Source organism: Sus scrofa, chromosome 8, assembly GCF_000003025.6.
Source record: "Sus scrofa isolate TJ Tabasco breed Duroc chromosome 8, Sscrofa11.1, whole genome shotgun sequence".
NCBI classification, from domain to species: Eukaryota; Metazoa; Chordata; class Mammalia; order Artiodactyla; family Suidae; genus Sus; species Sus scrofa.
In genome coordinates this window covers 103,760,353-103,777,960 of record NC_010450.4, presented here as the reverse complement: position 1 = coordinate 103,777,960, position 17,608 = coordinate 103,760,353, and positions in this window count along the sequence as shown.

The window sequence follows — 17,608 nt, the reverse complement described above, 5'->3', positions numbered from 1 at the left end:
TTCTCATCGTGGCTAAGTGGAAACGAATCTGAATAGCATCCATGAGGATGCAGGTTCAGTCCCTGGCCATGCTCAGTGGGTTAAGGGATCTGGCGTTGCTGTGAGCTGTGGTGTAGGTCATGGATGCAGCTCGGATCTGGCATTACTGTGGCTATGGTATAGGACAGCAGCTATAGCTCCGATTCGACCTCTAGCCTGGGAACGTCCATATGCCTCGGGGGTGGCCCTAAAAGAAAAAAAGACAAAAAATTTACAGTATGGGGAGCATGAATACCCATAACCATAAGCAGCAATATTACTGTTTCTGTCATAAAGGTTGTGGTATAAAAGTGAGGTGGGAAAAGCCTGCTTTGGAAACAGACCATGTTAGATTTTATGATGGCTCCTGAATGGACCATCATCAAATTAGCTTAACTCTTCTTTAATCCCATGCATTCATCAAGAAAAAAGCAGCATGAAGAATGTAGAGAAGGCAAATGCCTCTATATTAACTTCTCCATATTGTGCCAATGGTGTGTCCCCCAATTCTCCTTGAGTGTAGGCCTCTCACAGCCTGGTGAGAATTCTTACTACTGTCCCTCTGAGGTAGTCTTTCAGGAACCTAGAGATCTTAGCAAGATCGATGGTAGCTTTCACGATACTGGCAGAGATGTATGTGGTCCTCTTAGCAAGAGGTAGTTGCCAATTTCCCATCTGCTTTGCACAGCCACATCTAGTTCAAACAACCATTAGAATTTTTACTATGTGCCTACTTGCTAAGTTTTGTTTTTCAAGGAAAGCAGTACAATAGGGGAAGCACATCAAGGCAGAAAGGAGTGGATTTACAGAAGGAAGAGGGAGGGCAAGCAAAGGAGAAAGATGGGGGAAATTGAAAGGGAGGGAATGTTTTAGAAAATTCAGAGAACAAAGGAGCTAATGTGACCCATGCCCCCTAGTGAAGGTCTGCATCTGTGGTAATGAGGTTCTGTTGTTGGGTATTCAGTCTTGTAAATGGAGGCACCCGAGATCCCAGAATGGGGGTGGGTGGACCAAAGTTGAAGGGAAACAATCTTTCTTACCCACCTCTGTGACCTCAGGCTGCCAGAAAACCACTGAGCACACCCACAGTTCCAAGCACTGAAACAGGAGGCAGTTTCATTGCACAAGCCAAGGCACAATGGAAAGCATTGTCTTTTGAAAGGTAACACGTTGAATTAAGCTAGTCATTTAACCCTTAGACCTGATGTATAAATCTAGAAAGCCTGAGTCCAGGTAAAATAGTCCTCTGGGAACTGAATGAGAATACGAAGGATAAATAGCCATGTCACAAAAAGTGACTGTTCTGTATAGTGAAAACTACAGTGTAATTCTCATACTGAAACATATCCCTGTATTACTCTCTCTAGCAGTTACTTGGAAGTTTTTTTTTTTAGCCACTGTGTTTCATATTTCAGTGCATCTCAGGGTTAACTTAGTGTGACAACCTAGAATAAGGACTCTGGACACACATAGTTTGAGCTGGAATAACTATCTTGGTGACATTGTATACTTGGCTTAATCTGTTGCAATCTCACTTTCTATGTTTGACACATAGTAAACTCTCAGTAAATGTTAGCTGCTATGATAATAGGACTGTCAAGAAATTATATTTTCAGTCATGGTATTCAACACTTTTTGCTTTTCAGCTATAACTCTTCACATTATATCATAGTGATAATCTTAGATTGGGAGGTCCTTCAGGCAAGGACTGTATTTTATTTATCACTTTGTGTCAAGCTCATAACATGGTACCTCACACTTAGAATGAGGTTGACAGATGGCTGAATGAATGGTTAGATAAATGAAAGAAATAAAAGTTGTTTCTATACTGATACATTTATTTTTCAGTTGGGTGATGGCTACGCTTTTTAAAGATTCAGCCAAGTTTCCAAGGAATGGAAGATTTTAGACACAACTTTCAAAAAATAAACTTGGCTCAAAATCTTCTAAAAACCTCAAATGAACCTCTCAACACGTCAGTAACTGTGATCTTTAATCCAAAACACTCTCTTTGCATTTTTAAATACATTAATTTCCACAGTTTCTTGGAATGCTGATCTGGTGTATGATTATTTAGCTTTGAGATTTACCCAGTGTTTTGTGTCAAATCCCTATAATTTTCCATCATGAGATGGCATAAAATGTATTTGTTACCTGGATAACTCTTAAAGAATAGAAAACTTTTGAAAATGTCACACTAGTCTCCTCCAATTTTTTGTGGTAAAAAATAAGTATTGTTTCCTCATAGTATTTGCTATTATACTATTGTGTTGCCCTAAACAGTTATTCTATATTTAACTCTATTAAATCTTGAAAGCAGTTGTTCCCAACTTAGGATGAGATTTTATTCTAATAAGTTCTATTTTATGTTGATTTCCTGGAATATATAACCAATATTTCCAAAGAAATTATATTTTATAGTGGGTATTATCTCTCTCTCCTCATGAAAATCTTTTGGTTATTAATGAACTGACACTTGACAAGGATGTTACAGTGTTTGGGAGTATGGATAGTGGTCTCAGGCTACTGTTGTTGTCCTGGCTCTGTGAACACTAGATGTTTGAGCTTAGACAGAAGAGTGATCTGTTATTTTGCTTTGGTAGTGGTATTTATTTTTTTAACAAACTTTTAAGTACCACATACATACATAAAATTACATAAATTCTGAGTGTATACCTTGATGAATTTTTAGAAATGGAGTACATGCATGTAATTAGTAATTAAGTAAAGAAATATAATATTAGCAGCCCTCCAGAAGCTCCCTTGTGTCCTTTTTTAGTAGTTACCCCCCCTTAATTTTCCCTTAGTTGGTAAAATTCGTATATATTAAATCACTAAATATGTATTCTGTTTTAGTTGGATGGTTTTAATCAATGTGGTGTTTGTGTGTCTATTTTTGATATGTAGTTGTAGTTTGTTTAATTTCATTATTGTATATAATTCCCTTACATGTACATACCAGAATTGACTATTTATTGTGCTGTGATGAACTGTTAGATTTTTTCCATTTTTTTATTTGTTTGTTTGTTTTGTGTGTGATTTTGTTATTTCAGTCAGTACTGCTGTGAACATTCTTGGACATGTTCATTTGGTTCAGATGCTGATGCTTTTCTGTCAAACATATATGCAGGAGTAGAACTGCTAAGTCACTAGGGAAAGACTATGTTTAGATTTAGTAGATTCTATTAATTTTCCAAAATGGTTGGAATGACTTAAATTTTACTAGTGGTTAATGCAAGTTCTAGTTGCTCTATGTCATTTGATTTTATTTGACTTTTTCAGTATCAAATATCTACTAAATGTGTGAGTGTATCTCTTTACAGTTTGATTTTCAGATGTCTAAAAAAATTGAGTACCCTCTTACATGCTTTTTGGACATTTGGATATTCTCTTTTTGATGAGCTCATTCATTTTTTTTACCCATGTTTCTACTGCATTGTTGCATTTTTTTATTGCCATGTAGGGCTACATTATAAGTTCTGTATATAAGTCCTTTGATATATACATTGCAGTTATCTTAACGGGTTGTTTGCATTTAGATTCTCTTTGTGGTATCTTTTGATTAGTTGAAGTACTCAATTTTAAAGTAGTCCAATTTATCGATTATTGTGTATGTATATATATGTGTCTGTGTATATATATATATACACAGACACATATATATATTAATTTAAACCTAAAATCCCTCTGAAATTAATTTGTGATAGTCATAACTTATCTTTCCTCCCATAAGGATACCTATATGATCTAACATAATTTACTGAAAAAAAATTTTTCTATCACTACACTATGGTATTGCTATTGTCATAAATCAAGGATGCATCAATCAGGATTCAATCAGAGAAGCAGAATCAACAAGATATACATATACATAAAGATATATTATACAGATTTATCTTTATGCAATTTTGAAGGCTGGTTAAATAGTTATATGAGGCTGTTGCTTCTGTTTCTGGTACTGTGAGGTCACTCTGAAAGGAAATATGGACATGAAGTGGGGAAGGTCACACGAACCTGGATTCTGTGTAGATGTGCTAAAGCCCATGCCAGTCTCCCTCTACTTCCAAGTCTTCAGCTATAGCCATGGGTGATCCACAGAAGTATATGCCTTTCATACGGAGCTAACTTGCCCCTGGACCAGAGGTCAGAGAAGCTGAAGGAGGGACTGTGGGAGCTGCAGGTCCAGTTCCTGGCCCACACCAAGTGTGCCGCCAGATGGGCAACTGTGGGAGCTGCACCAGCACCTGTACTTTGTACTGACCTTATGAAAAAGAGCGTGCCTGCTGCTTCACCTCTGGGTTCTAAACCTTACACAAAATGTCTCTGTGGCCCACTGAACTTGGAACTATGCAGGGAAGGAGATTCTGGTCAACAGCTCTAGTTTAACTATGTTGGCACAATACAAGTTCACCACTTCTGTGTGTAGACCTTTCTAAACTCTGTTCTCCTCCATTGGTTTGTCTATTCTTACAACAAACCACACTTTATTAACTGATATAGTTTCTAATAGGGCTTTATATTTGATAGTGCAAATCCTCCAAATTTCTTTTTTTCTTCAGTATGTCTTAAGTAAGTTTAGCCTTGTGCAATTACATGTAAATTTCAGCATCAGCCTGTCAATTTCCTTAAAAAAACTTGGGAATTAATTGGGAGTGCCTTGACTCTGTATTTCATTTGGTGCACAACTGACACATTTACATTATGGGAACTTTCAATACACACACATAATATAGCCTTCTATTTATTTAGATCCTCTTTAATATCTTTCATGTTCCTACATTTTCAGTATAAATTATGGCACACATTTTATCAGGTGAATATTTTTTATGTCACTCTAAAATATATTTTTAAAAATAATTCATTTTCTATTTTTTATTTTAGCTATTTATAAATATAGTTCATTTTAGTTTGTCATATTCAGAAATATTGCTAAACTTACTTTTTAATTATTATCATTTTCAGAAGATTCTTGAAGTTTCCACTCAGAAAAGCATGTAGAATTAGATAATAATTATAGATTTGTTTCTCCCTTTTCACCCATTTAACCATTATTTCCTCTTCTTGCCTTTTTCTACCAGTTAGAACCTCAGCTGAACAGAAATGGTTGTAATAGATATTACATGACTGAACTTGATTTTGAAAGGAAGCTTTTAGTAATTCACCATTAAATATCATTTACTGAAAGATTTTGTAGGTACTCTATTGGTTGAAGGAACTTCCTTTCTGGTCCTATGTTGAGAAAAATTGTACCATGTATTAAAAACTATAATTTTTTATATTGTGCTTTATAAAATTTCTATGAGAAAAATTAGAGATTGCTAATGGAGATGTCTAGAAAGCCTTTTCCCTCTAATTCTAATTTCCAGAAAACAAAACCTTTCCTATATTTTCAAAACATCAATTCCTCCTCTACCATGGTTTTTCCTTTCACATTTCTTTCCTTAACATAAACCTGTGATTGGAGTTCCCCTTGGCTCAGCAGTAGTGAACCCAGCTAATAAGGATGATGATGTGGGTTCAATCCCTGACCTTGCTCAGTGGGTTGAGGATCCTCCATTGCTCTGCCTGAAGTGTAGGTCGGCAGCTGCAGTTCCAATTTGACCCCTAGCCTGGGAACTTCCATATGCCACAGGTGCAGCCCTAAAAATCAAAACAAATAAATACATAAATAAATAAATAAACCTATAATGGCACCAGTTGTTTTTTTCCAAATATCAATTTACATGATGGAAGATGATGTAAAAAAAGAATGTATATGTATGTATGTGTGACTGGGTCACTTTGCTGTACAGCAGATATTGACATAACATTTTAAATCAATTATAATGAAACATTTTTTTAAAAAAAGAATTGAGGTAAAATAACAGAGTAGGATTTTATTAAAAGAGACACTTAAAAGTCCAGATATTATAGGTCTGAAATTTCTTGCAGCCACTGTTTGCATTTGATCTAGTGGAGATAGAGTCCTCAGAGGAAAAGGCTAGTTTTAAAGAAAGAACCAGTTCATTGAATAGACAGAGAGGGAGAAAATGTATATTATAGTGGTTAAAACCTTGGGCTCCAGAGCCAAACTTCTAGGGTTTAATTTCCAGCTCTGTGCTTATAGACTATGCTATTTTGAAATTTTAATTTTCAGCTATTTTCAGAATTCTCATTTGGTAATTGAGCTAATGTAATTCCAAGTTTAAGAGGTCATGGTAAAGAGTTTGTATAATAAGTACAAATAACAATGTTTGGTACATAAGCATCACCCAAGCAAGTGTACTCTTACCATCACCATCATTCCAATACTAATATCACCATATGTTTTCCAGGCAACAGCTGGCCAGTTTTTTTTACTGATTTTAACTAGAGAGACAATGAGATAGTGATGAAGGTGGTATAAATTAAATATTATGCAAAATATAATTTTTAGTGAAAAGCAGCATCCAGTGTTTAACTATAGCTGGGACTACTAATATGGGTCTTCATATTTTTGCTTTCTAATTACAGGATAACCTTATGACATTCTTATTTCAAATTATGTTCTTTTTTCTGCTGCTTGTTGTCTTATAGTCGTATGTTGTTTGAGTTCAATCAATATGAACAAAATGAATCTATTTAATCACTACTATTGCAGTGTGTACAGATACTGTCATTACACAGAAGAGGTGGCTCACTAAAAATTTGTGCTTTTCTTCCATCGTGTAGACTTTTTGCTGAGAAGTGGTTGTCAAGTCAGGAATGGCCATTCTCAGCCCTTCTCACCTTGATGCTAGATGGGAGCATGTGACTAATTTCACTCTGTGGAGTGTGAGTAGAGGTGATACATGGATAAGAGGCAAATGTGTCTTCACATCTTTTTCCCCATCCATTGGCAGAAAAGGAGGATGTAGCCACTGGATGAAAGGAGATTTCATATCTGAAAGATTATAAAGAAGCCTTCTTATCTAGGAGAATCTACAAGGGATATTTGAACAAGAGATATACTTATTTTTCTAAGCCTTTGAGATTTCAGTGTTTATCAGTTATAGCGGCTAGCATTGTTTTAAGGAATATGTTGTCCTCCTCTATTTCAATTGCTCAAGACTTGATTCAGTTCCCTCAGAAATTGAAACTGAGAGAAATATAATATATTTGAGATAAAACATAAGGGATAATAGGGAAGAAACATTTGAGTCCTCTTTGATTTAGACTTTTCCATTTATCTGAATTTAGGTCAATAAATATCCATTTAAGTAATGAGTCTCTGGTCATAATCTTTACAGTTATATTTTACAGTTGATTTTAAAGATGAAAACTTTGCTTGCAAACTTACGTAAAAAAATTGTCCACCATTTTGTTGTTGCAGTTAACAGCTTTTCTTTAAATAATTTAATCCAGGAGATATCTAGAAAGAGAGAGGAGACTCTAAGGGGCATGGACAAATAACCAAAGATTATTTAAATGCCTTCTCAGTGTTTGGGTTGTTTTCTAGAAGGCATCTTATTTCATTGAGTCAGGTATGACATTGAGTGTGTAAGCAGCTGGTTCAGAGCACTGAGACAGTAAGGGATTTGAACATCATTGGAGAAACACAGAAGAGGAAGGAACAGCTGCTAATGGGTGCTGTGTGGAGAAGAGTAAAAAAGGGAACATTGGTTATTCTGGCCATGGTGGAAATTTGAAACACAGAAATGTGTACTATGGAAATTTAAAGTTGTTTGTAGTGAGTTGTGCAATGTAGACTCCTCCTTTAGCTTGCTTGAGAAATAATCAGTTCCTTCTACACTGCTGACTAAGGCTTTCATGCTTCTTTTTTAAAATTGCGTCCTATTTTGGATTTTATTTCTAAAGCAGAAATAAACTGCTCCTAATAATCTATGAGCAGAATGGTCTAGAGGCTGGATTATGGATATCTATTTTATTTCCTTTATTTTCCCCCTAAAATTTAAATTCAGGAAATATGCGTAGTCAGGTAACAGTGATTACTATTTTTAGGGCAATTTGAAAATAAGGAGTTCTGAGATAGAGTTTAAAGTATGCTTTCCTCCTTTAGATTGCTATACATTGGATATTTCACTTTACTTCCTTTTCTTAAATTTATCTTTCTTTCTTTACTCTTTTTAATCTCCAAAAGTTTTTAATTTTAAAATATAAGTCATGATTATATGTTTCATTTTCATGAATTTTTGTTACTATTTTGGTTGATTGGCGAAAGTAGGCATTAAATTCGCCCCCCCCCAGGGTCAAGCAGTTATTTACTTCTTCCATTAACATAATTAGAGACAAAACAGTGACCAGAATCAACTTTGATCAGTCAAAGGACAATCGGATAGCTGGTAATGAATCTTTTCCTTTTCTACCCAACAAGAAAGCTGCTTTTCTGTATCTGTTCTGAAGTTGCATGGGAGTGGCTTCTGATCAAATAGGTCAGTATGGAATTCTGTAAAATCTGAGTATCATCTAATCTGGAAATTTAACTGACTTGCTACCAGAAAAATCTGATTTGGGGGTAGATAGTATTTCATTCTATCTTATTCAAAATTATTTGGGAAAATTAAACTGATATAGCACACATTTGAAATCTTATCTGGAAATTGAAAATACCTAAGGAATAATTTTTATAGAAACTAAAACTAAAATGAATTTAGGATTCTTAAATTGAAGATAACATCTACCAAATATTTCAAATTATCTTTCTCTGACACTAAATATATATCTTTCTATACTGCTAGAATAAAGCTTTGGCTGTCCTTTGTGGCTATCTCAATCATTTTCATCCTTTCGTGTTGTGCAGTGTTTGTGTCATGCATTTACATTTTAAAAGTTGTAGTCTATGCAGTGTGACTTTCAAACAATCGACAAACCTATTCCCATGTCAACCCCTCTGCTTAATCAGCAGTCACTTCATTCCTACTCTTTTCAAAGGCACTTGAACTGCCTGAAAAGCTAAAGGACAATTCAAGTGAGTGTGCTGGGCTGCTCCCCTCCAGTGTTTGTCTATTCAAATTCATTCTTGTAATCTTCTGGTGAAGAAGGGTGGTTCCGCTGCACCATCACAGCTATGCAGAACAGATGTGCTAGAAATCAAGGAAAGAAAGCTTCCCTCCAGAAGGTGGAGTTAATTTTTCTACTTCTGGGTATGTGAGTGTGTAGCTGTTGTGAGGTGGAAGATAAACACTAAAATTAGGGAAAGAAGACATTTTACAGTAGCAGTGCATGACTCTACCACAGTCCCTTCTTGTTTGGCAAACACATCCTGAATGGTTTCATCAAGCAGTATGCTGCCCTATCCAACACTTACTAGATTCTGATGATTGTCTCCGCTTTGCTGGTTTAAATACACACTCAGTATCACCCGGAATTCTTGATGTTTGGGGGATTAGGCATAAACTTATTAAATATTAGTGATAAAAAGATGTTCTTATTTTTCTGTTGGTTTTATTGTAGACTGTTAGATTGCCGGTAGGCTTAAGTCCCTTAAACTTTTGAAATAATACCTTAACTTTTACTTTGGGAAATCAGATTTGTCCAGAGGTAGATATAACAAGTAACTGAAATACAAATCATTTTGGATATGAACAAAACATTTAATTTGAGAAATTTATTTGATTATGTTAGAATTTTTTTTTTAATTTGCATTGATAGGAGGTGTAACATAGAGCTGAAACTTGAGATATATATGTGCTTTCACAATAATTTTTGACAGTTTCCAATTGAGAGTGCTTTATTGTAGACTTAACGTACAAGTCGGCTTTGTTCAAAATGTGAATATTGACATATTAAGAAGAAAATATTTAGAAAAATACTAAACAAAGGATGACAGTACTTATCTTGATCTATTCCCAATCGCTAACCCTGAAACCAAGATGCAGCTGCCATGTCATCATTATCCACAGTGGAAAAAGCATAGTTTGAGAGTTAAACAAATTTGAGCTTGTGACCAGGAGAAGTTATTTTATATCCATGTAACTTCAACCTTCATTATTAGTAAAAGTACCATTTTTCTCCCCAGAGGGCTGTTTTGATTTATATGTAGTAGCCATGAATATTTTCCATCAAAAGTCTTTATTTAAATATATTATAGTAAATATTATTTATTTATTTATTATTTGTTTATTTATCTTTTGCTTTATAGGGCCATACCTGCGATATATGGAAGTTTCCCAGCTAGAGGTCAAATTGGAGCTGCAGCTGCTGGCTTAGGCCACAGCTACAGTAATGCCAGATCAGAGCTGCATCTGTGACCTACACCTCAGCTCAGGGCAACACTGGATCCTTAACCCACTGAGCAAGGCAAGGGTTCGAACCTGCCTCCTCATGGATACTAGTTGGGTTCGTAACCCGCTGAGCCACAACAGGAGCTCCCATGTAGTAAATATTTAAAAATAAAAAAAAAATTAAAATAAGGGTAAAGGTATTTACATTTCAAGGATATTTTATTGTGGTTAATTAGATATACTTTATCATATTTATCATATATATCCTTTTGTGAAAATGACAAAGTAAGAGTTTCATTGTTTTGACTGCAATAACTTATTTAGGGTTTCTACAATGTGACTATTTCAGAAAATAGTTTTACCTGAATTAGGTTGAATTTTAAAGCTACTCTTTTTTGACATTTTGGGCTTAGGGTACATTTGTCCTATATATTAGGCATGGGTTGTTTGGAAATAATTTGGCTTTATTTCTACTCCCTTTTTATTATTGCATTTGGGGCTTTTGAAATGGCTGGAATTACACAAAGGTTAGGATCAGGCAACAAAGGAGACCAGAAAAGACTGAGGGAAAAGAAATACTAGAAAGGGCCTTTAGATGAAATTTATCTAGGAAATGTATTTCAATGAAATCATTGCAAGGTTTTAAAATTTAAGAACTAATTACCTGCTATTTATTAGGCACTATCTTAAGTTCTCTCTGGCAACTTTAGCTTGAAGAAGGTGACATTACAAAAAGGATTATTAATCATAAGATTAGAAACAGATACTAATATGCTAATATGTTCATAAACATTCCTTTTAATAATTCTTAGATACATGTCATTCTGACTCAGTCCTTTTAGCACAACTGTTTTGACTCCAGAAACTTCTCCCCCGCAAATTCAACGATGATGATTTCTGTCTTTTATATATCCTACCCCCCTAACAGTTGACAACATCATATAGGCTCCCAGATAATCTCTGAATCTTGGTGCCACAGCCTGACCCTGTCCCTCTTGTTTCTCCTGTTTCAGTGTGAGATTCCTCCAACCCCATTGTTGTTCAACCTTAGTGGCTCCCAAGCTGGGAAAGCCTGAGGGGTGGGTGGCCATCTATGTTGGGTTGAAGATCAGGGCAGCTCTTTACACATATCACTGATAGTACAAAGCACTACTTTTATTACGTAGATATATTTCACACAAATGAAATCTAAATAGTTTCATCAGTATGTTCACATGGTGAAAAGAGCTGTCTCAAGTTTGCAAAAGTGCTCTGCTTCAGATTCTCTCAACACAAATATCAATATATACACAAATTCATGGATGTTAGAATTCGTGTGTTTGTGTGCGTGTGTGTGTTTAAGATTTTTTTTTCCTTCTTGCTGAAGGTAAGCTGAAGGTATGTCACTCAAAATTCAAGTACTCAAATATTGAAAAGTGATGTTCAAAATGTCCCTTTTCAAAGTGATACAGTTTGCTTTTATTAGTATTACTTTTCAGTTTTCCTACTGTGCTGAAATGCTTTCTAGTTGATTACTTAGTTAACAGCAGATTGTTTTTTAAATAGTGGTGCATTCTTTTTTTTTTTTTTTGTCTTTTTGTCTTTTGTCTTTTTGTTGTTGTTGTTGCTATTTCTTGGGCCGCTCCCACGGCATATGGAGGTTCCCAGGCCAGGGGCTGAATCGGAGCTGTAGCCACCGGCCTATGCCAGAGCCACAGCAACGCGGGATCCGAACCGCGTCTGCAACCTACACCACAGCTCACGGCAACACCGGATCGTTAACCCACTGAGCAAGGGCAGGGACCGAACCCGCAACCTCATGGTTCCTAGTCGGATTCGTCAACCACTGCGCCACGAGGGGAACTCCCGCGTTCTTGATAGTACACCTTTTAGAGGTACTGAAAGCAACTGGATAATGTGCTGAAATATGGATTTATTCACAAATGTATTAGAGGCTGAGTCATGATGCATGTCACTTCAAGTCATTGTTTCTTTTATCTAAATTAGCGTTGTTGATCCACAGCCATCTGTATACGTAACACTAATTTGGTAACAAATTATAACAGCCTCTTTATACTGAGCCTGCACTCATTTTACCTGGTGGTTTTATTTTAAATGTATGAGCTGTATTAAATAACATTCACATAATAGAAATTTAACTCAAAGAATATGGAAGGAAAAGCCATACAGGCACATTCAGAACCAGTTGGAATCTGGCACCTGACAGTGATTAATAGATTGAGCAGATGAAACTACATCTAAATCTCTGTAAATAAAATTGAAATACAGAAAATCTTTGTATTGAAAACAACTTCAACAATTTAACAAGTCTCTAAGATTTGAAAAAAATTGCTTTGTTTACAGATTATCAGTCAATACTAGGATAGCCCAGAAGATTTTGAACATGCCATACAACAGATGAAACCAAATTAGTCAACTATCCCAAGACTTCATCTGATTGAAACCATACTTCTGAGTATTTAAAATACTAAATTATTGTTGAAAAATATCCATTTAAAATAATATTTGATCTCTTATAGATATATTAGGAGTAGATAAAGTGATAATATTAATAGGTTTGATTTTTTAAATAGTTATAAAAGTATGTCTAGCTGTATAGTCAAAAATGACTGCGTAGTCATTTAAACTTGTCTAAATAATTTTGATTAAAATATTGGATAGAGTGTGATCCCCTAAGACTGAGTGCCCACAGTGAGTGAACTCTTCTTTAGTTCATTTTGCATCATGAAGATAAGCTGGAATTCATGATTACTTTCATAACGAGGATAATCTTTTCCATGAAACCATTTCAATATTTAAAAATGTAGGGACTTTAATATGACTTACATAAATAGAGTTTTCTGAACCCTATAGTAATTTGTAAAATTTGTTTATGTATACCAATTTTATATTACCTAAAACATAATAGTTTTTTAAAAAATGTTATTTGGAACATAAGAGAGCTCTATAATGCTGATGACAGTAACTGTGGCTGCCATTTTAAAAAATATACAGTAACAATACACTGTGTACATGTGGAAGGAAAACCAAACTTTGAAGAGATATCCTTCTTCAGATATTCAGGCAAGCCTGTCTTCTGAAAGATAAAACATTTCTCTAATCTTTCATCATCTTGTCTCCTAAGAACATCCAGAAGATAGGTTTGGAATTAGTTGGTGTTATAACTAATACAAGGGGAGCTTGTTAATATGTGTTTGCTGCCCACTTCCAGAATGAAACATGTTTCTTTTGTTTTCTCAACAAATTTCTTTCATGGAATTTTATCTTCAAAGTTTTATGTGGACATAATTCCAGAGATGTGACAAGCAAATACGTAAAAAAATAAATAAAATAAAGTAAGATAAAAGTAAAATAAAATAATGATCAAGACCCTCAAAACATGCATTTTTTTTTCTCTAAACAAATCTTCCTTATTGGCAGTCTGGCTCAAATTACATGTATATAGAAATATCCTGAGTAAGTAACATGAACAAAGCATAGTATCTGGTTGAGATAAAAGTCCTCTTTGAATATTGTTTGTAACTTGAAGACTTTGCTCACTTGTTGGATAGATTCCATTAAACACAGCCGGGAGCAATATATCGTGTGGATTATATGACTTTGCTATAATGGACATGCAAATACATATTTTTCACATACAATATACAAACATCTCAGTAGGACGATTGGATAATGGAGCCAAAAAATCAGAAAACTGGCAAAGGTACAATGGATTGCTATGGCTTGATTCCACACTTCACATATAATGAAACATTAATTCATCTGATGTCTTTCTTTAATTGGAGACACATTGGTGGAGGGGCATTTGAGTTCACAAACACTCTCAATTACTTCCATGTTAACCACATTTAACAAACTTCCAACTTGTGAACCATTTTCTAAGGGAAAAAAAAAAACAACAAACAGCTTATGGAGTAGAACTTGGAGACTTTGACCAACTTGAGTTTTCATTCCCCTTTTTTTTTTCCCATGTTCATCCGCATTTGGCAATTTAAATGTAATTATGACTATCACATTTAAAAACTAATTTTTTTTTTTTTTTTGGTCTTTTTAGGGCCACACCTACAGCACATGGAGATTCCCGGGTATGGTTGAATCAGAGCTGTAGCTGCCAGTCTACACCACAGCCAAAGCAATGTGGGATCTGAGTCACATCTGAGAACTATACCACAGCCCACTGCAACATTGGAGCCTTAACCCACTGATCAAGTCCAGGGATCGAACCTGCGTCCTCATGGATGCTAGTCAGATTTGTTTCTCCTGAGCCACACCGGAAACTCCAGAAACTAAACTTTTTAAGTAATTTTGCCAAAGAGCACCAGGTTAACATCAGACTGTCAGAAGTGTTTCCTGAATGTTATAGTTTATTACCTTCTATATAATTCTACAAGCTAAACAATAGTGAATAAAAAAGTCTTGAGGAATTCCTGTCCTGGCACAGCGGAAATGAATCCAACTAGTATCCATGGGGATGCAAGTTCGATCCCTGGCCTCGCTCAGTGGGTTGGGGATCCAGCAGCTATAGCTCCAATTCGACCACTAGTCTGGGAACTTCCATATCCTGCAAGTGTGGCCCTAAAAAGCCAAGAAAGAAAAAAGTCTTGATTTGCATAGTGTGACAGTTTACCATGGCCATATGTTCATTCATTTATCCAATAAATATTTGTTGAGCACATACAACATACAATATGCCATGAGTTTTCTTAGACTCAGGAAATAAAATGGAGAAGAAGGGAGTTCCCATTGCGGCTCAGTGGGTTAAAACCTGACTAGTATCCATGAAGATGTGGGCTTGATCTCTGGCCTCGCTCAGTGGGTTAAGGATATGGTGTTGCTGCAAATTGCGGCATCATCACAGATACAGCTGGATCCAGCATTGCTGTGGCATAGGCCTCAGCTGTAGCTCAGAAACTTCCCTGTGCCCCTTGGGGCGGTGCCCTAAAAAAAAAAAAAAAATAAAGGAAAGAAAGAAAAGGAGAAGAAAGTACTTGCCCTCATGACACTTTCAGTCAAGCCTTATAAAATCCTTACACATTCCAGTAAAATGGATATCTCTGAAGTCTTTTAACCTCCCACCTCAAAGAAACTGCTACCCTAAACTTTGTTTTATAATTTAGCCAATGTAATTGTATCCCTAAACAATATTCATTTCAGTTGTGTCTGTTTTATATCTTATATAAATGGAATCATACTATCCGTTTTCTTCTGTGGCTTGATTTTTTCATTCATAATTGCTTTTTATAGTTTTTCATGTCTCTTTGCATAGCTATAGTTGCCTATTTCCACTGCTGTGTAGTATGAATATGCAACTATTCATTAACTGATAGAGTCTGGTGCTGGGGATTATTTATGAGTTTCAGTTACCTCACATCTTTAGCAGCTCTCAGAATTGTTAGGCTTATAATTTTTTTTTTTTTGCCCAAATGGTAGATTTGAAAGATACTGTGTTTTTAATTTTTTCTTTTTAGGGCCATCTATCCTATTTGTTTTGTAAGTAGTAGGTGTTTTATATTTTCTTCCAGTTATGGCTTGCTTTTTCCACTTTATTGAAACATGTTTCTGTAAGTTCTGTATAATCAAAAGTTATTAAAATTGGCTTAATCTATCAATATTTTATACATGATTTTTTTTTTTTTTGCCTGTTTGCCTTTTCTAGGGCCACTCCTGCTGCATATGGAGGTTCCCAGGTTACGGGTCTAATCGGAGCTGTAGCCACTGGCCTACGTCAGAGCCACAGCAACGAGGGATCCAAGCCACATCTTTGACTTACAGCACAGCTCACGGCAACGCCAGATCCTCAACCCACTGAGCAAGTCCAGGGATCGATTCCGCAACCTCATGATTCCTAGTTGGATTCGTTAACCACTGCACCACGATGGGAACTCACTTCCTTATACATAATTTTTTTAAAAAAATAAATTTTGTTGCAAAGTTGGGTTAGTTTCAGGTGTACGGCAAAATAAATCATTATACATATACATATAACTGTTCCTTTTCAGATTCTTTTCTCATATAGGTTATTACACTGTATTGAGATTGCCCTGTGCTGTACAGTAGGTACTTGTTAATGAATGATTTTTATATTGTGCCATTTTTAAGAAATTCTCTTTACCTTAGAGCCTTAGAATTAAAACAATACTCTCTCTCTCTCTCTCTCGCTTTTTTTTTTTTTTTTTTTCTAAATTCTTGCCTCTCTAGAAAGAGGAGTTTTTCTGTAGGTGTTTCAGAGATCCAGTTTACCTTTATGGAACCAATAATGCCAGTACCATTATTTACTTAATTTCTACTTTTACCCTATTTGGTAGAACAACTAGCGCAATGTTGAAACAATGTGTTGATGGCAGCATCGTTGTAATATTCATGATATTGAAAGAAAAGCTTCCAATACTTCAACATGCACCTTTACTATAGTTTATTTTTAGACAACTGGTATATTTGAAAATTTCCCTTTTATCTCTAGTTTGCTGAAAGTGTTTTTTTTTTTTTTTGACCAAGCCCTTTCTATACTTATTTTGCATACACTCGTAGATTTTGCAGTATTCAACCTATCTTGTAGTTCTGAGATAAGCTTCATCATGCTTTCATTCATTTCATATATAGTGGGATTAGACTTGCTAGTAATTGGTTTAAAATTTTTATATCTGTGTTCATGAATGAGATAGTCCTGCAGTCCTTCCTTCTTTTGTTCTTGTCATCTTTGATCTTGATCTTTAAGTCAGTTGTATAATGTTGTCACCTCTTCTACATCCTGGAAGAGGTTATATGAGATTGACATTATGTTTTTAATTTCTTAATTTTGAATATCTGGAAGATTTACCAATGAAGTCATCTGAGACTGAAATCTGTTGCATTTGGGATAACTTCTGATCTATATTTCAGTTCACTAATTTTGTATCGTGCATATATGTTTCAAATGTGGCAAATAAGTTTTCAAGTGTATTACATTATTAATTCTACATTTAAATTAGTTATTTTTCAGATTTTTTTGTATCTGGCTCTTCAAAGGTATTTTCATCTGTCACTCCTATCTTTAAACAGGAGAAGTATATTTGTTCTAGTATTAATTTATTTGATAATTCTCATATGTGATGTACTTGCAGATCTATTTCCATTATTTTTTTTCTTCTTTGTTCTTTCTTTCTTTCTTTTTTCTTTTATGGCTGTACCTGCAGCATATGGAAATTCCCAGGCTAGTTTGAATTAGAACTACACGCAGGATCCGAGCCGTGTCTGTGACCTACACCACAGCTCACGGCAATGCTGGATCCTTAACCCACTGAGCAAGGCCAGGGGTCAAACCCGCATCCTCATGGATACTAGTGGGTTTATTAGCACTGTGTCACCATAGGAACTGCCTCTTTCTGGTATCTTTCATATTGTATTTTCTTAAATTTAATTTTTATTTCTAT